Source organism: Tinamus guttatus, unplaced genomic scaffold, assembly GCF_059628265.1.
Source record: "Tinamus guttatus ecotype Peru unplaced genomic scaffold, ASM5962826v1 Tinamus_guttatus_pri_ptg000291l, whole genome shotgun sequence".
Lineage (NCBI taxonomy): Eukaryota > Metazoa > Chordata > Aves > Tinamiformes > Tinamidae > Tinamus > Tinamus guttatus.
Window position 1 is genome coordinate 261584 of NW_028288825.1, and position 18662 is coordinate 280245.

Below are 18662 nucleotides of genomic sequence, written 5' to 3' on the forward strand. Positions count from 1 at the left end.
GCTCCGTCAGGCTACTTTTCACTTGATGCTCACATAACGCCTCAAAAATACCACTCAGTTTTCACTGCAGGCCCGGGGAGTGCAGCAGTATTTTCAGGCAGCTGTAAACATCAATGGACAGAGTAGGTAAATGACAGTCGTGTCAAAACCACGAGCACAGTCCGCAGATTCTGTTGATCAGCTGTCCTGCTCTACCTTCAGTATTTCTTTCCAGCTCCCATCAGTGAGGCTCCCTAGCTGGAGTGACAGCCTCTATTTATACTCTGATGAAAGCAGCAAGAAGCCTCTTTAAAAACAATTCATTTTCTCGAGTCTGTCTTCACTTTCCTCCCTGCATAAAGCAGGAAAAATGCAGGCTCTGAGAAAGTAAAAAGCTGGAGGTAGAACCATACACCTTATTTTGACATCCTGATCACTTCTGGCCCCTTAAATTAACCCTTTCCTTTCTACTAACTCTGCCTGCTTAGACCTAAGAAAGCTGTGAGAAAGAAGACTGGGGAATGGGAGTAATGAAATTAGAGCTACAAAAGATACCAATGACTTCTCATTTTTTTACTTGCTGTGAATGAAATATGCAGTATTTACCGATGTCTATTGTCAGTAAATAAGTTACGTTTTGAGTCTGCACTGCAGCATTATCACACCTGAATTTCTTAAAAGGGACAGCTCCATAATAGCATCTCTTTGAGGATATCCTGACATGGTTGTTGACAGCAATGGGCACACATAAGGACAAAAGGTGCTGTGCAACATACTACAAGTTACAGAAATACGTGAGAGAGGACTCCAATATAAAAAAACCCAGGCTAAGTTTAAGTAACATCAAAGATCTGGCAGAAGTAAATAAACCCCCAAAGCTCATTTTTGTCTTGACACTCCATTACTAACTTGGCTTCTTTTATCTAAACGCTATTGGAAATTTGTTTTGCTACTTAATCACTGTCTGACAACCTTATATTACTGCAATACAATGTAGTATCTTGAGACTATATAACAGCAGCATTGGCTATCATTTTCCTTAAGTCACTGAACTGTAATCTCACCTTTTTGATGTTCATGTTCTTTGTCTTTTAAATGATATTAAAAACAAGGGTAAAAAGATTGATAAAATTTGCAGAAGAAACCCACTTACCTATGTTCTATTTTCAAAAGTGATATAGATACACAGAATTCTATGCTGTCATTAATAGACACAAGAATCAACACAGAAGTCTGAGACCTTTTGGAGTTTAGCAGCTTTTGGAAACTGGAAAAAAGAATCTTTTGTCTCATCTGGCTGCTCATTCCTGCTCTGCAAAGGCAGAGCTGATCCAGCTAAAAACAACCAATTTTTTGCAGGGTGAAATCTCAGTTGGATTAGCTTCTTCATCTAGCTCACCACAGGACCCTCCAAATGCTTGTGTCAACAAAACACAAAAAGCATGAGCAGAAACAAGCAGCCAAAGTTGGGTCTTCAGAAGGATTGCTGTATAACCACAGCGCTGGGGCTGAGGCTGCTGAGACACTTTCAGGATGCAGTCCCACATAGCTGCAATGAATCAGCAGCTGCGTTGAATCTCAACAGAAAGCAGAGATCTTGCAACCTTCACCCAATACGGTACCGTTCCACAGATTCTGTGCTTTTCTAATCACTCGGAAATAGAAGGCTTAATAGCAAAGTAAACTTCAGCAATATTTCAACTGCAATGAGTTGAAATTGAAAATTGCTGGACAATTTATTGGCAATTATGGTGAGATGGGGAGGTGAAGCGAGGTGAAGTGAGCCAGGACCACCCATATTTGAACAATCAGGAACCCATATACAAACTCCCCATCATCTCCACTGCAGCGATGATGTCAGCACCATAAACAGTGAACTGAGACTTAACCTGATTCAAATTCCTGGAATCCGTCTTTATGCTTCTTTCTAATATTTATGATGTCACTCACTTTGGCAAGGGAAAAAAAGGAATCATTTTTTCACTTCATGATTTGAGGCTCTGAAATGGATAATTCTAGTAAAGCATATTTTTAAAGTATAAAGGAAGCTTAAAGCAATAACCATATTCTCCTTCTGGGTTTCTATATTCAAACTTCTAGCTCTCAGCCAGCTATATTGTCATAGAATCATGGAATGCTGAAGGTTGGAAGGGACCTCTAGAGATCATCTAGCCCAACCCCCTGGACACGCAGGGTCATCTAAAGCACATGGCACAGGACTGCGTCCAAGCGGGTTTTGAAGCTCTCCAGAGAAGGAGACTCCACAACCTCTCTGGGCAGCCTGTTCCAGTGCTCTGGCACCCTCACTGTCAAGAAATTTTTCCTTAAGTTCCTGTGGAACTTTTAGTGTTTCAGTTTGTGGCCATTACCTCTAGTTCTGTCGGTGGCCAAAGGTATCTTCTGGGCAGTATGGTCTACCTGGTGGCTCACGAGCCATATCTAACCATCCCAAAACTTACTCAATTCATTTTTTTTTTTTTGTCAGGAGGAAATAAAGACCGTTGGTTTACGCAGCAAATAGCTGCATCTCTCCTCTTGGGTTTATGGCCAAACTCAGGCCAGAAGGAATTTCTGGTCTGAGAATGCTCACTTCACTGTCTGCATGTGAGGTGCGGAGAAAGGTGGGAAATAATCCACTTGGAGACGTGAAGAGATAACACAGCACAGCTGGGATATGGTTTTGCACAGCGATGCTCTGATCTGACTCTTGTGGCTGACTAATGTTTGGGACCACAGACATCATCAAGTTATAACACTGCAACTGCAGTGAGTTTGTCTGCATTGCAGATAGGTCTAAAATGCACCAGGAGTTTGTCCTTAACCTCACAGCCTTCAACACGGCCTTCACATGCACCATTTCTACCATTTCCAGCTGTTCCTTGCAGGTTCTTTGTTCCATCCTTCCTGATGCCTAATCATCATACGGCTACAAAAGTTCCTATCGAGGCAGTCTCCTCTCCCAGACATGCAGCCCTCATTGCTGAGTGATTCACCTCCCTGTCAAGAACATTTCATCCAGCAAACTGCCTCATTCTGTTCTTGCTACGGATATGGGCAAGTCACACAAACACCATTCTTTACTGTAACACTCCACATGAAAATGCCTAAGAAGTCTCATTTTTCCTTCTGATCACAGAATTTCAGATTAAAAAGAAACTGATTCAGTGTTTCCAGCCTTACAGGAAATGTAATCTTCCTTCACTTTTTTTCCTAACAACTAAAGCAGAAGAAAAACAAGCTCTTTTCTGACCTAAGACAAAAGCTTAAATATTTTTTTGGTTTCATGCTGCATTCATATTTTTTCACGGCATAAATTGCAAAAATGAGAGAATAAGAGACAGAAGAAAATTAAACCTTCTACAATAAAATACATTAGCCTGGAGCCTTCCTGAAAAATATGTAACTGGAAATACAAGAATATGTTACTGGAAGGACAAAACATGCCAAAAATCTGTTAAAACAAATCAATATTGAGACTTAATCTGTCTTATTTTAGCAGAAAGTGTGAAGGGAGATAGTGCTAGTGTAACAGCAGAGAGGCTTTGCTTTCCCAGGAGAAAAACAGCTCAGAAATAGTGAAGAAGGCAGGAAATGTTTGTGGAGTCTTGTATTTTCAATCAGTACAAGTCATTAGCGTAGTGAGCTTGATCATCTTGTCATGTACTTCATCATAAATTATTAAAACCTCATAGAATGGCAACTACTTGCAGAGAAAGCCAAGGAATAGAGGTGCAGGCAGCAGCGGCTGGATAGATGTGAGTCCTCCTTGTAAGAGACCGGGATGCACCAGTGGGCTTTGGAGAGGATCTCTGCAAAGTTGCAAACAAGGAAGAAGTGTTTTTTAAACACAGACTTCATGCAAGAGTCCAGGAGAGTTAATGTCACTGGTATTTTAACTGAGATGTTAAAAGCCAAAAGCCTTCAACTGATCTTTTCAATGTGATCATCTTCCAACAGATGATCAAGGATAAAGGATTCAAACACCAGCTACACTGCAGTTTAGAAATAAAGTGTATTTGCTGTAATCTTTAGAAAAAGAGTTGAAGGAACCTTCAGGTGCTTTCCCAGTTTGCTCAGGATTCAGAATTCACAGAGGGAACCATTTGAAAGGTTTCTTTATTGCCTTTTCAAACCCCGAAGGAACTTGCTTTTGTGCTCAAATATATTAGAAGTGTGTAACAACCTATTAAGCATACTCATACTGATTACAAGGATGGGCACAGCTAGATTAGAACTATTTATACACATAGAGTCATAAAGAATGAAGTGGAAATAATCCATTAACTGGTAATGATAGCCATATATGTACTGTTAGCATACAACATTTTCCGCATTCATATAGAAAAATATATTGATCTCCTTCTAAACAGAAGCCCTATGTTAAATGTACTCTCTTCAGTGCCTCAGTTCCAACCTGAAGATATTTTGCCAGCAAAGAACCAGCATTCAAGGAGGCCATGGGAGTCTTCCCATTGCTTCCAATGAAGCTGTTCTCCTTTGCTGAGCCCCAGGGAACAGGGCACTATCGGGCTGTGCACACAACACAGATCTCTACGTAAGGCCAAACTGACCTCAGGGACCAGAACAAACATATCTGCTAATCCTACACAGTGGTACTTTGTACAGAGAAATTCACTGAGGCAACAATTACTACCAATAATATCACGCACACGGCAGAATATACGTTCACTCTTTTGACAAAAACAGAATGTTGTAACATTTAGTTTGACATTTTGGATAGATTTCCAGTGAGATTTGACAAATTCCTCCTTTCTGTTGAGCTGCTAAACAGAATCACTGAAGTAGATAGCATTAGAAAGTAATGCCCCATCTAGCACTGAAGATAAAGTAGGTTTTGCAGGTCTTACATAATGAGAATATTCACTTCTCTACAAGTTCAGCAGTGAGAGCACACAATGCACAACATGCTGGCAATATTTGGTGCTAGAAGTAATGCACTTTTAAGAGCTTTGGGAAAAAAGCGGTGTGCTGCAGATCATTAAGCAGAGGAATTTATGGTAAGTTACTCCCAACATTCCTACAGCCCAAATGTTTGGCAGAAGAGTATGAAGGGAAGAGAGGTTCAAGATCAAGGTCCAGAGAACACATTTGTGTTTAACCAAAGCCAGTGTGGCAATCTCTAGCCACAGCTGGGATACACCATGCCTGGGTATATGGCAGACGTGCTGTTCTGTCCAACTGCACTTAAACTGCCTGGCACTGTCGGCTCTTTTTGCCTGAGAGGGGTGAAAGTGAGAGGGTAAATGTAGGGAGAGAATCCCGCCTGGAGAGGCAGAGAAAGCAGCTTTTATTACTCGCTGGATGTGCGCCACAAAAGTCAATTACATACATTTGACAGCAACCATTATAATTCCAGAGTCCTTGAACAAATCACAAGCAGAAAGGTTATCTTCCTGAAAATGTTCATTGCCATTAAATAACTGACCCAGAATACAGGCATTTGAGAGAGATTGGGGGAAGGAAGGAGATATGGAATTACTTATTACATGTGCACGTGAGCCAACCCCATAATTTGTTCTGAAAAAGGAATTGCACACTCTCTGCAGACACTATCTCCTCTAGCAGCCCAGGAATGCAGTCCAGATCCTATGGACAAGAGTGCCAAAAAGCCAAAGCGAAAGGGGATATATGTGGAAAAACTCCCCTCAGTTTGGTGAGGCCACTGGCCGGCTCTACCCACCCATGTTGGTCACAAGAGCTGCCCCGTGTTCCTTGTTGTTTTCTGTTAGATCTTTTCTTTTAAAGAAAGTGAGAGTAGGCCAAATTCCACCATCAGTTACACAACCTTAATGACTGCACTTAGAGGAAATATCCATATTTCATGACACATCCACTTCTATATCACAGGGAAAGTTTAGATATCTGCTAAAAAGTGGGTAGTTTGTTCTTTTTCATTAATGTAGACATAATATTGGGAGAAATGGAGATCTCCGAATTTCACTGTTAGTGAAGGCAATCATGCCATATAACTGATTAAAAATTTGACTAAGCGTCAGTAGAAACTAGGTCATTTGGTACATTACAGAGAGCTTCACTACTATAGCATTGCAGCATTCACATTCCTTCCACATATTCACACTTATTTGGGTTGCATCTTTCAGACAAGTTTCAATTTGTTTTTAATTCTAACAAATGCACATGCAGCCAAACTGCTGTCTTCTTATCAATGTTGAAAGTTTATTTTTCTCTTAATTCAGAATGAAATCTAATTTGAAGTAACCATTTGCAAATGACCAGGGAGTTAAATATTTCAGTTTCTGAATCTCTGTTCAGGCAGAGCACCTCCTAGAACAGGAATTTGCTGGATAGGATGGAAGATGTGCAAGCTCTTTCCAGTTGAAATCACCCTTCTAGATCCAAAGTATTAGAGTGAACAAAAAAAAAATCTCCCTGTCTCCTTGTGCCCTTGCAACTGCGTCTACCCGGTCTTAACAATGCCTGTTTTTAACTCAATCTACGGCAAATTATGAGGATGAAAAAAAAAAAAAAAAAGAGAGAGAGAGAGAAGAGAGAGAGAAAAAAGAGAAAAGGGAAGGGAAGTTGTCTCAGCCAATTTGTTCCTGGGAGACACTAAGGCTTCTCAGAAGAGACTGTGGTACAGAACAGAATAAAAACAAAGCACAAAATCATCACACAAGTTTTGTACGATGACTAAAAGGAACACAAGAACTTTTCATATCACAGGATGAGTGGTAACAGAGTAAGAGTCATATTAGACCTGTATGAATAAAATGAACATCTCTCTTATTTCACCATTCTAGGTTTGACGACTTTTCACAAGATCCTGAAGACAAAGATATTGTAATGAAGCTGCTTCTGCATTCAGAACAGAATGCTCCTAGCTCAAACACTGCAATTGCTAGCTCTGAATCAGAAAGAATATATTATCCTTGCAAACATAAAATGTTAGCTCCTTTCACCCGTAAGGAGATGGACAATTTTTAAGGAGATGGACAGGTTAGATTGTTAACAGAATCCTCCTACATAACAATTCTCTTATTAATTCAACTGAGTTTAACAAGTGATCCTTATTCAGACCTCAAAAGCTCTCATCAGAACATTCCTAGAAATAAATCTTCAGTCTCAATAGTCCTGCTTAAGAATGTGAGGCAAAAAAGGCTTCATCAAAGCAAGTTATTTCTTTGCTGTATCTGGTTCAAAGCTTACAAACTTTTAAAAAAAAGCAATAATACCATTATTATCCAAGGATACTGTCCTTGGATGCAATTTTTAGCCGTGTTTGATCTTTGAGGCTCACTCATATGTCTTGTGGGGAAGAAACGAGCTGTTCCCCAATCCCGGGAGCAAAGTTGCTCCCACCACAGCATTACTGTAGGGAATCTCTGCTTCTGAGGTTCGAAACTTCAAGGGGATCCACAGGACAAAAACTAGCTCTGTGTCAGAGAAGAAGTTCTGCATTGGAGCAGGAAGACTGCAGTTTTACTTACTCTAATAAAATGACTTATAAGCAATTAGAAGAAAGGATGTCATCCAGAACTATTTTACAATTTTCCAAAGCATTTTGGATTATGCTCTCCCATTTCCCAACCACACTCACTCCCAGCACTATGCTCTTACTGTGCTGCAGCTTGCAAGTTCTGCAAAGGAAGAAGAAGCTGAAAAACTGCAACACTTCCTCCAGTTCCCCTACAGGTATGCAGAGGAGATACTAAGGCAGCAGAGAGCAAGGCCGGTGGCTCCTTCCAATATGAAGTCACCATCAAGATAAAGAGAGATAGAGCAACCTGGCAGAAGTTTGGGGTAAGGGCTTAGGAAGGAGTGGGATGACAGAAAGAGCAATGTCAGAGATGGCTCTACTTAGAAGTGGAAAGGAAGTTCTGGTGTGTTATAGGTGTTGAAAATTCTGCTTATGAGACGGAGAGAAACACAGAGACAGGATGACAGAGGTTATTTGCTGTGAATGACCAGATATCAGTGTGTGAATTGGAAGGAAGCTGTGCAGGTATAAAGGGCTGGTATTTTGGGATGGGAATGGATTAACAAATCCTGCATGTGCACAAGAGACAAAGGGCACACTGGAAAGTAGTATGTACGTGTAAGGACAAACCAGTGGCCAAAACCCCTGTGTTTGCAAAATTAACTTTGCAGGGCAGCAATATACACTGTGTGCATGAGAAACGGGATGGGGCAGGAAGTAGGAGTGTGTGTGAGGAGCTAGAGGAGCAATGGGAAAGGGGAACCCACAAGACAGAGAAGAAGGAAATGACAGAGGGGAAGGAGAGAAAGGTTAAGAACATGGGGGAGGATGCACAGTCTACTGCACAGGCAAGAGAGAGGAGGGGGAGGGAAGGCAAAGAAAGGAACAAGAGGAACATTTGTTACACAAAAAATATGCTTGATGGAAAATAGACATAAAAAGATGGTGAAAAAGATAATAAAAGACACCTCAGGGTTGAGAAAAGACTGAAGGAAGTGACAAGAATAAATTCAAACAGAAGAAAAAAAAAGATTTTATTACTTAATAGAAAGCATAAATCCCCAGTGAGGAGATTTAAAGTAAAGGTTAGGGCGCAGCATACTATGGGCAGAAACAGAAATTCCCTAGAGGCCACTGCTCACAATCAGTCCGTTCATCTCCCTCTCTAGACCTCCATTTCAATTCTCCCTTCAGTGCTCACTTCATTTGAGAACATACATGCACCTCCAGCTGCAGCCTGCACTGAACCCTGAGCTCCAAGTATCTGTGCAAGGAGCCCTGCTGAGCACGAGGAAGGAGCCAACATAACCACGCTCAAAGAAACACCTTCCTGAGCACGAACGCACACAAAAAAGTGCAAGGTAAAAGTGGAAGCTGTGTGAGCTGTCAGAGTCAGGTGCTGCTGCAGGCAGCAGTGAGGTGGAGCTGGTCTCACGGCCGCTCTCCTTACCTTGGGTGCTCATGAGGAACCGGGCTGTCTCGCTGCAGCTGCTGCAGGCTGAAACTCCCTATGTTGCCTCCATGCACTTGTTGCTGTCCCTCTCCAGGAGTCCTGGAGAGGTTGTTTGTGCTCTGAAGCTGCTGAAAGGTAAAAGCAGTTCAAGAAGCTCCTTAGGCTTCGAAGTGCAAAAAGTTTAGGAAGAATCAGGAATACAAGCGCACCGGTGTCAGAATGAGCAAAGAGCTCCGACACAGAAAGTAGAAAAAGTGTGTCAGCGGCTGGGAGGGGCGGAGGAGGAAAATGCAAAGATCTGACAGGAAACCAGACTATAAATCTGCTTAAGGTTTAAAAAAACACATTTCTGCTCCCCAGTGATACAGCCTGTTTGCAAATGACTCTGCTTGCAGGTGACAGCAGAGCCCCAAGGTACCACCGCAAGCAGAAAGGAGGCACTTCTGCCCCTTCCCCAGGACGAGCAGAGGGTGAAACGGGCAGCGACACAAGCCCAGACCTCAGCACGGACAGGAGGAGGAGGTTGCATCTGCAGCCTCCCTTCTGCTTCCCCTGGCTTTTAGAGAGTGATTCCCTCAGGCAAAAGGGGACAGACTGAAAGCCAGTCTTACCTAAAGCAGCCCCTGCTTCTGCTTGCACGTGCTGGCTGCAGAGAGGGCAGGAGGAAAGAAAAACAGGACTGTGCTCTGACAGGACAGAGTTTCCAGAACAGCTGTTTAAGGCAGAAGGAGGTTTCCTAAGGTTTCAAAGTCTTTTTGAGGAAACATCTATTTGCTTAACAGCTGCCGTTGTTGTTAAAAGGGAAGTCAAGAAGATTTACTGTATATAAATATTAGATTATTTTATACCTGAATGCTACTTTAAATTGCATTTTACAAAAGGAGAAGAATCTCCACTGACATAAGTAAGCTGAATTATCTTGAACTTAAAGATCTTGCCTAGCTTTACTGCAGGACTCAAGGCCACACATGGGCAAGCCCACAAATTGGTGGGTTTCTCCAAGGACTGTCACCTGCTAGGTCACAAGTTAGAGCTTCCCACCACAGACAAGCTAGTGAGAACAGTGTAAACCAGTCCCTTCCCTCGCTGTTCTCCTCATCTTGCTGGTCTTGTGTTCACCACCACCACTAGCAGGTTTAATACTGCTGCCGTCCTGCTCGGGGATCCTCAGCCTCAATCACTCACAACTTGCCTGCCACACGTGCTGGTTCTTCTTCTGCTATTGCCTATTCAACTTCCAGAGGAAAAGAAGGCTCAGAAGATTCAGGAGCTGTGTATATACACATATATACATACACATATCTGTGTGTTTATCTCGTATGGGAAACTACTAGAGAAGGAAATGCATAAAGACTGGGAATGATAAGCAGAAGTGAGAAATGAGAGCGAATTTAGGAATGTGAGAAGGGAAGAGGCATGGTGATGGTAATGGAGCAGGAGAAAAAGAAAGTTAAAAATAGTTGTTAGAGAACAAAAGAAAACAACGGATGGAAAGTTAAGTATAAAAGAAGAGTGGAAACACTATCAAAAGACAGGCAGCATCAAAGAAAACAGAATGGAGGAAGTGAGATGATAGTGAAAAGCAGAAATGTAAGGGAGAAAATACATGGCTTAAAGTGTCATTACAAAAACATTCAAATGTGTTCTCGCTGAACTGAAATCTGTAATCACATGAAGACTGGGAAAAGGCAGAATATATATGCTAGGGGAGCAAAATGGATAGGGCATCCCTGCTCCAATTCTCCCTGTATTTTCACCTGTTTTTGGATTGATAAGGGACCTAAGTTTAGCCTAAGGATGACATTAAAAAGGATCCTGAAGGGCAGGCTGGTTCTCTAAACGAAGAGCTCGAAAAACAGCAAGACAGGAATTTCTCTCTCCCAGCCTCTCCTGGACAATAGCAGAACCCCTTTCTGTCTACCTTTATTTATTTAGTTAGTTTTTATTATTAATGAGGGCTATGCTGTTATGAGCTGTTCTTGTGCACCTGTATCAAACCTGTGCACTGCATGTGACGGGCAAGGAAAGCTTCCTGCTTCGAGCAGCCAGAAATCTATCCCTGTGACAACTGCATGGATGAGGATTTGCAGTTTTTGACATACAACCAGCACAATTGGGGAAAGGCCATACTTTGCAGAAAGATGGTGAAATACTCATGTAAGAATTGTGGCCTATGATTATTCCATCAAAAGTGCTATAATTTATTTCTTCTATCCAAGCTTTCTATTGCTTTCACAGAGGAAGCTGATTTGTGCATGCAACTGAGGAACCATTTGCAGCTCACCCAAAGTAGCTCGCTCACAGGAGACTTTGTAGCTTCCCTTCCATTTAAAAACCACAGATCTTCCACACACAGACCAAGCCACAGTTCCTAATCTGAAAGGAAGAATGTGCTAGAAATTCAAGTGAAAACTCCCCAAGTCTTATTTTAGGTTCTCCCTTCTGTCTTTGAGTTCTTCAGCAAATGGGATATCAGCCAGTACAAAACTGCCCTCCATAGTCGAGCAAGCAGCTGGATAGCAGCCCTTCCTCTTTCTGCTTCTCTTTTGCTTAATGCTGTAGATTATAAACAGCTTTCAAAAAACATTTTAAAGAAGATCACCGATTTCCCTGGGCCTAGAGTGTAGCCTTAGAGGCAAAACAACTACCCAGGGAAGCCTGAACAGCTTTAAGAAATCTATCACTGAAACTCAAAGGACCTAAAATAGTCCTAGTCATAAAGACTTTCCTGGTAAACTGAAATTAGCCAAGTGTGATCTAGTCATCAATCAAAAACTCAGTATCCACCCATATGATAAGAATTTATAATCTTAATGCCAGGTTTCAGTTTTTAAAAATGCTCTCAAGATATAAAAATGTTATGATTTAGGTTATAGTTCCTTGAAGCTGGTAGACTGACGTGATGTGTTTCACAAATCAGCAGATATGTGGAAAGTGAAGAAAATGTTCTGTTGGGCAACCAGAAAACTCAAGGAAACCCAGATGATCCAGCCGAAATACAGATATCTGGCAAATCGCTGCAGAACTTGAATCAGTGGGTTTATCTGATCCAAATGCAGGGGCTAGGACCTTGTCTGGTAGAGCTACATATCTTTTAGACAGCAGCAACAAGAAACAACCTAGAAAGAGATAATATTAAGAGTTGAAAACTGGGAAGACATCTAAAACAAGCACTAGAAAAAGAGCGAGCTTTCCTAAACTGTCTGGCTGAAAAAAAGAGACTACTTAGAAGTAGGATTAAACTGTCTTTTGTTATTTTACTCCCATTCCATTCTGGGAAGTTGTTTTTTTTTTTTTGGTAAGTAAAGAGAATTGCCTCAGAGAGATCCCTGGCTCTGTCATCAGTTTCTTTATGTAAGCGAAACAATCTACCGGAACTTATATTTTGCTTAGCTGCCAAGGGTAAGGGCCAACAAGGCACTTTCTCAGTTTACTTTCAATATACCTGGTGCAAGAAACAATAAATTGAAGGTCTGCCTGCAAGGGAACTACCCCCACACGGAAATCCACCTGGTGGGACACATGTGGAATATTTGCTGTCACTGTCTTTCAAAGAGACTACAGAAAAGGAGAACATTTTAGTCTCTTCCAGTTGCTCTAATTGTTCTCATTCTGCATGACCTGAGCCTTGATGGTAAGACCTGAATAACAAGTATTTTGTCAGGCCTTTTATGCTGAGGTATCTTTCGTTTCTCCAGGCTTTTACTTTGGGACCCTTGCATAAACAGCCAGCCCAAGTTCAAGGTTAGAGTATACATCCTATCAGGATGCTGAAACAGTGCAGAAGACTTTGCCTCTTGGAAGTTCCTCCTGCAATGTTGCTGGCCTCCTCAGGATTTTGCTTACAGCTACCTCCAACCAAAACATTTTGTCACAGTGAAAGATTCTGTCTGTGCCATAGGAGTTATGTGAAATGTGTTTATCCAGCAGAAATTCTCCATGTACACCATGTCTGCCTGTAGAACATCTTTTTACGGATGGTACTTCAGCACTCAGAATGGTGGCCATAACTCAGAAATGAAGCTGCTAGATATTTTTAAACAGTTGCAGACAGGGGAGCTGAAAAAATTCTGCAGTTGGAAGCAGAACACTAAACTGTCCAGCTCTTAATCTGCTGCTCCTCTGCCTCTATTCCATCCTTCTCCCAAGAGGGCAATTCCAGACCATGAAGAGACTGCCCTTGACTCCTTATCGGCGTAACAGTCCTGCAAATCTCTGGATACCAGAAATGCATTTCACAAACTAGTGATCTGAGAATTAATATATTGCATTTCTCCTGGATGTCTGAGCTCAGTAGCACTGTATATATTGATAACACAACCCTACCAACTCTTTACAGCAAAGAAACAGAAGTATTAAATATTTTCCACACTTTACATATTTTATGTTATCAACCTTGCTCAACTGCCCTTAGAGACTATCACTCTTTTTTATAGATGCTCATAATTTATCATTCCTCTCTGGAGATCTGACTTCCAGAATAGTTTTTCCCTGTTCAGTTCAGCAGCCTGTGGATAAGCAGCTGTTAGTGTTCATCTGCCTTTTCTAGACATTATAATCAAAAATGTCCCTTGATCTTAAAAAGCGACACACAGGAGGGCCTCTTTAACACCTTGGGGTGTAATGGTTTAAATCTAGTAGGAATATGTTTCTATCTATACGATTGTGATACACATTTAAACAGCGTTTCTATTGCCTGAACTATGAAATAAGATGACAGGCAAGCCTATACCAGAGGAAGAACACAGAATGTAAAATTCTGTCTTTCATTTGGCAGTGTTGGAGCTGCTGCACTTTGCACAAAACGTACAACCTCCATCGACTTCCACAGCATTATGAGACTTATCTGTCTGTGTCAGCTGTTAGCATATTCAGCCTCCTTTTTACGAGAAACTTTGGTTCAAATCCATTTGAGGAGCTGGGTTCACATCCCGCAGCATGGTGGAGAGAGCCTTGCCAAAAACACTGCCCCTCCTCTGAAATAAATAGCTCAGATCTGTTCGGCCTCCTCTTGGGGCCGAAGAAAAAAGCTGCAGACTCTGTGACGCTCTTTCCACAACCGTTTTTGTGACTACTCCAACCATTCCCTTTTCATCAAACATACATTATTCATTAAAAGTGGGCACGAGCCATAGCTCAGGTCCTTGTGCTGATCCTTATGCTCTTAATTATACGTTGATAGGTCTTAAAAACCAAGGATCTTCAAGCTCTGCAGACAAATAATTGAATGTCACGGCAAGCAGTGAGTTAGATATTCAGATCCATACTCATGAGATGAGGAAATTAAGTTTGGGGGAGATAACAAAAGAATATTCAATGCCACATTAAAAGCAATAAAAAAAACTTTTTTTTTTTTAACCTAAGCTTAATTTTCAAAAATATCATATGGACTGCATTGGAAATAAAAAATGAAAGCAGACACTGGTAAAATAACATTTCATTGTAGAATAAAAGGGCAAAGGAAGGTATCTAATCAATATTACTGTAAAACTTGACAACACAGTTCTGATTTTATACACTGGAATATATGCTGAAAAATTAATTTTAGTTCAACAATGCATTTTTAACAATAGGCTTCTAAATTAATTAATCAGTTCCATATCTCATCTTTTGCTTAAAACACAAGATCATCTTTCCCTAGTTATGCAATAACTAAAGTGTCAATATGTATTCAGTATGTATTCTGGTTATATTGTGAAGGATGACATTGGTGTATCTGCAATCAGAAGGATATAATCTATCGAAATTTAATAGAAACAAGGAGAGGCAAGTTCCTTATTCTTGCTGGTTTGTTTAAATTAGAAGGTTTCTTGTCCCCTTTATAGGTCAACATTTATTCTAATTAAAAATGTATGTGCATTTTTAATGAAGACAAATTGAAAACAACTGCAGAGTTTTAATGACTTTGCATTATTCTGCATTTTCTTCCCTTTTATTCTGCTAAGCCTCTATGAAAGGTCAGAAGGAAGAAAACTTCTGTTAAGTTCTCTGTTGAGAGGGACAATATGCCTCACAGAAATCATATCAGAATTATTTAATAATATAAATGACGCCATAGTTCAAAAAAGACTAATATATTATTCCATACAGAGTAAAAGGCAAGGCCATATTTTCCATGGTTAAAAGGAAACACTCCTCCTCTCTTGCAAAGAAACCACAGCAGGAACAGAACTTAGTTCATTATGGAGGAAACATGTACATGGTTATGAAAATAGAATCCCCCCCAAAAAAAGGAAAAAAACAAAAAACAACTTGGGTTGGGTTAGTAATTTGACAGAAGAGTTATCAGAGAATAGAAGACAGAATGAGATACTGCCAAGTAGTTTTGCCTTAGCTTCTTAAAGCAAAATGAGATTTAGCCAACAAATGCATCGGTATTCAGTCAAAAGAGTCAAAAGCACTTTTAAAAGAAGAGGTTTGAACATAAAATGCGTTGCAAGCAAGAGATGGGAATGCCCACCAAAGCTTGCAAAGCTTGCACTGACCTCTTACCAAACTGAAAGTCCAGTCTTACTAGACATTGTACTATTATACTATTTACCTGCTTCAATAATGTATGACACCCAAGGAGACTGCCGTGCCTACTGAGCCCTGTTCACTCAGAACCCTTTGTCTACATGTTACATATTTTAAGTCTGAGGGAGGAAGCACAGAGATGGATAAAGTCCCTCCATGTAAGAGTTTAATTTGAAAAAATGTATTTCTGTATTCTGTATTTACAGAATTGTTCAGCATCCTACAAAGTTATGGGGATAAAACAAACAAACAAACAAAAACCCTCCCCTCAAAAAACTACAGTGCTTGTTTCTGAAAAGAAACAATTATGCATTTATCCTATTTTAGCAGCTACCACTTTATATCAGGATTTAGGGAACGATATATTCCCCCGCAACTGGTGCATCAAATGCTTACAAACTATTCTACACTATAATTGTTGAGCTATTGAGTTCCTTTTTACTCTGGTATAGTTGAGGAATTCAGCCATCTCCTACATACTAATCCTGAAGTTTCATCCAATGTGAAATAGTTCTTTCACTACATATCACCGTATACATCTTATCATCATATATATCTTATCAGCATATAGTCCCATACCTGCTGTTAAAGTGTTGCCTTGCCTTCTTCTGATAAGAAGTGATGAACATCCTATAGTCCAGCTTGCTGTAATTCTTTGACTGTCCAAAATGTGTGTGTGTGGAGCAATACACTGTATTTTGCAGTACACTGTATTTAACAGCTCATTAATAGGCAATTTGAGTTTTATTTAACATCATCCACTTAACAAACAAGAAGACTTCCTTCAGGAAGGGTCAATAATCCGTTTTAGCTGCGCTAGCCAGTTTCTCAAAGAAAAAGCAAAAAGTATCTGAAAAATCCTCCTGCAGCTTGCGCCTTGAGAGACCATCAAATTGCCCATATGTTGTCATGAAAGCAGAGACAAAAGATACTCAGAAAACTATTAGTCTTATATTGACACATTAGGGAATTGGCTTGCTGGTAAGTGTTCTCTGAAATCTGCTTTCTATTCTGTTCTGAAGCGCCTGACTCTGGTGACTGTTAGATATAGGATGCTCATAAAATGTAAGGAGAAAGATGAAAGGAACAGTTGAAACACAGAATCTGATTTTTCTCTGGCTTTTAATTTTAGAAATAGTCCTTTTATATTAAAATTCCTTTCAGTAATAGTACCTTCTTAAATTAAACACATATTATTTGTAATACAGGAATGAATTCAAAAATAAGTGAATTCAAAGAAAAACAGCTGGTTGCCCAAGGCAATGAAATTGAACTGTTTTTCGTGCATGTGATTGTGGGTTAGAGACCAAGAGAGCTCAAGCACTCGGGCTCACTTTCAAGCAAGCACAAAGCTCCAGTCAAACGAAAAGTCCTCTCCCGGCTCCGTGGCCATGCGCAGGCAATAGGAATGGGAAGGGTAAAAAAGGGAAAAAATCAGGCTTGCATTTCCAACATGACACAAGTGCTAGAGAAATGGTAAAACCATTTATCCAGCTTTTGAAACTGAAACAAACTGCGACACAAACCCCGTCATGACATCAGCAGATGCTCTCACGAGACACCCAAAGCAAGCTGTGGGTTTCTGTGGTGCTGTATCTGAGTCAACTTTGTCTAGCAGGATATTTCTGGTCATCTCTTTAATGCGGGTCTGAACTTCTTGACCATTTGTAACTCAAATTACTGCTCACTGGAAGATTCCTGTACACTTAAATGGAAAAGATGCATGTTTACTTTCAAGCGCACTGTAATACAAACAAAATTAATTTTGGCAAATAATATCCTACTGTAACAGTGAGCATGCATAAAATATTCTCTGCACAGAGTTAACCCAGACACAACAGTAATAAAGAGAAGGAATGCAATTTTTTGCATAAGGATAAGCAAGGAAGTAGCATTTTTCTACTGCAGTATAATTCCATTCAGTTTATCTTTTAATACAGTAGGTCAAGGAAATGTTTTGTGCTTGGACACAGTGTGTGTACAACTACAGGCAAAGGATGCAGGTGCTAAAGTAGTAATCAGGCAGCATTTGGAGATGAAAGAGGAGCAGTTCAGAAGGGTACATGAAATAAGTTACAGAAAACTTTACTGAACTCTTTGCATGCTTTGCAAACTTTAAAGAAGTCACTGGCCTAAGAACTGCATGAGAAATATTCTGGCATTTGATGGCTTCATAAAGAAGAATAGAGATGACAGGAAGGAAGAAAAGGCCTTTAACATGGAATCTGGAGGGCATCAAAGATAAATAGAGCATCTGAGGTGATGAAAGTGATGAAAAAAACAAATCATGGACACCAAGTGTCTGTGCAACGTGCTGGTGAACAGGTGTAGAAAAATCAATAATACTGAAAGCACAAGCACAAAGGCAGAGATTTTGTACTAATTTCTTGAAACAGAAAATTTACATTTCTAAGCATAGTATAGTATATATAGTATAGTGTATGTATATAGTAGTATTACACTTTTAGCAGAAACTGAGAATAGGTATATGCCATAAATAGCAGCACTCTATACTTCTACTGAGCCTTTCACCCAAGGAGTGCAAGAAATAAGCTGCATATAACGTAAGAAGTTAGAAGACAGGTGACCTTCCTAACTTCAAAGGTGGGTAACGTGAGAGGCTAAGGCTAAGGGGAAAAAATTGGAAGGCTGGAAGAATTGGCTGGAATTTGGGAGACTTGAACAGAGGGTTTGCAAAGCCAGTGTCAGGGCACAGCATTATTCTCTGAGCAACCCAGAACAGTTGCGGGGCCATTTATGAGTTCTGAGCAGCTGCCCCAGGGAAACTGGGAGGCCACTACAGGAATTCTCATACCCAGGCTCTGCTCGGGGTATGAAATTTGCCAATCCTAATTTGCACTAAGATCATTATCTATGTTTAAGACCATAATGGTGGTGTTAATTTGTAAAATCAAAAGGGAAAAATACAGATTCCAATCCAAAAAAGCTCTGTAGTCCCAGCAATTACTGTTTACATAAATGTCGTCAAGGTAGAATTAGTGATAAAAGTCGTAGGTAACAGCGAATAGATGAAATGAGTAAGGTGAATTATGGAACTGGAATTTGTAGAAGTTATGTCAGAATCAAATCAAATACTGCATTAGATTTCTTGCCCTGAGGAAAAAAAACAGAGTGGAGGAGGTCTTTTGGCAGTACATTCACTAATATTCACCAGGATTTTTAAATAAATCAAATAATAAAAATATATCATATACCTTAGACTCACAGGATCCATTCACACCCATTGGTGTGACC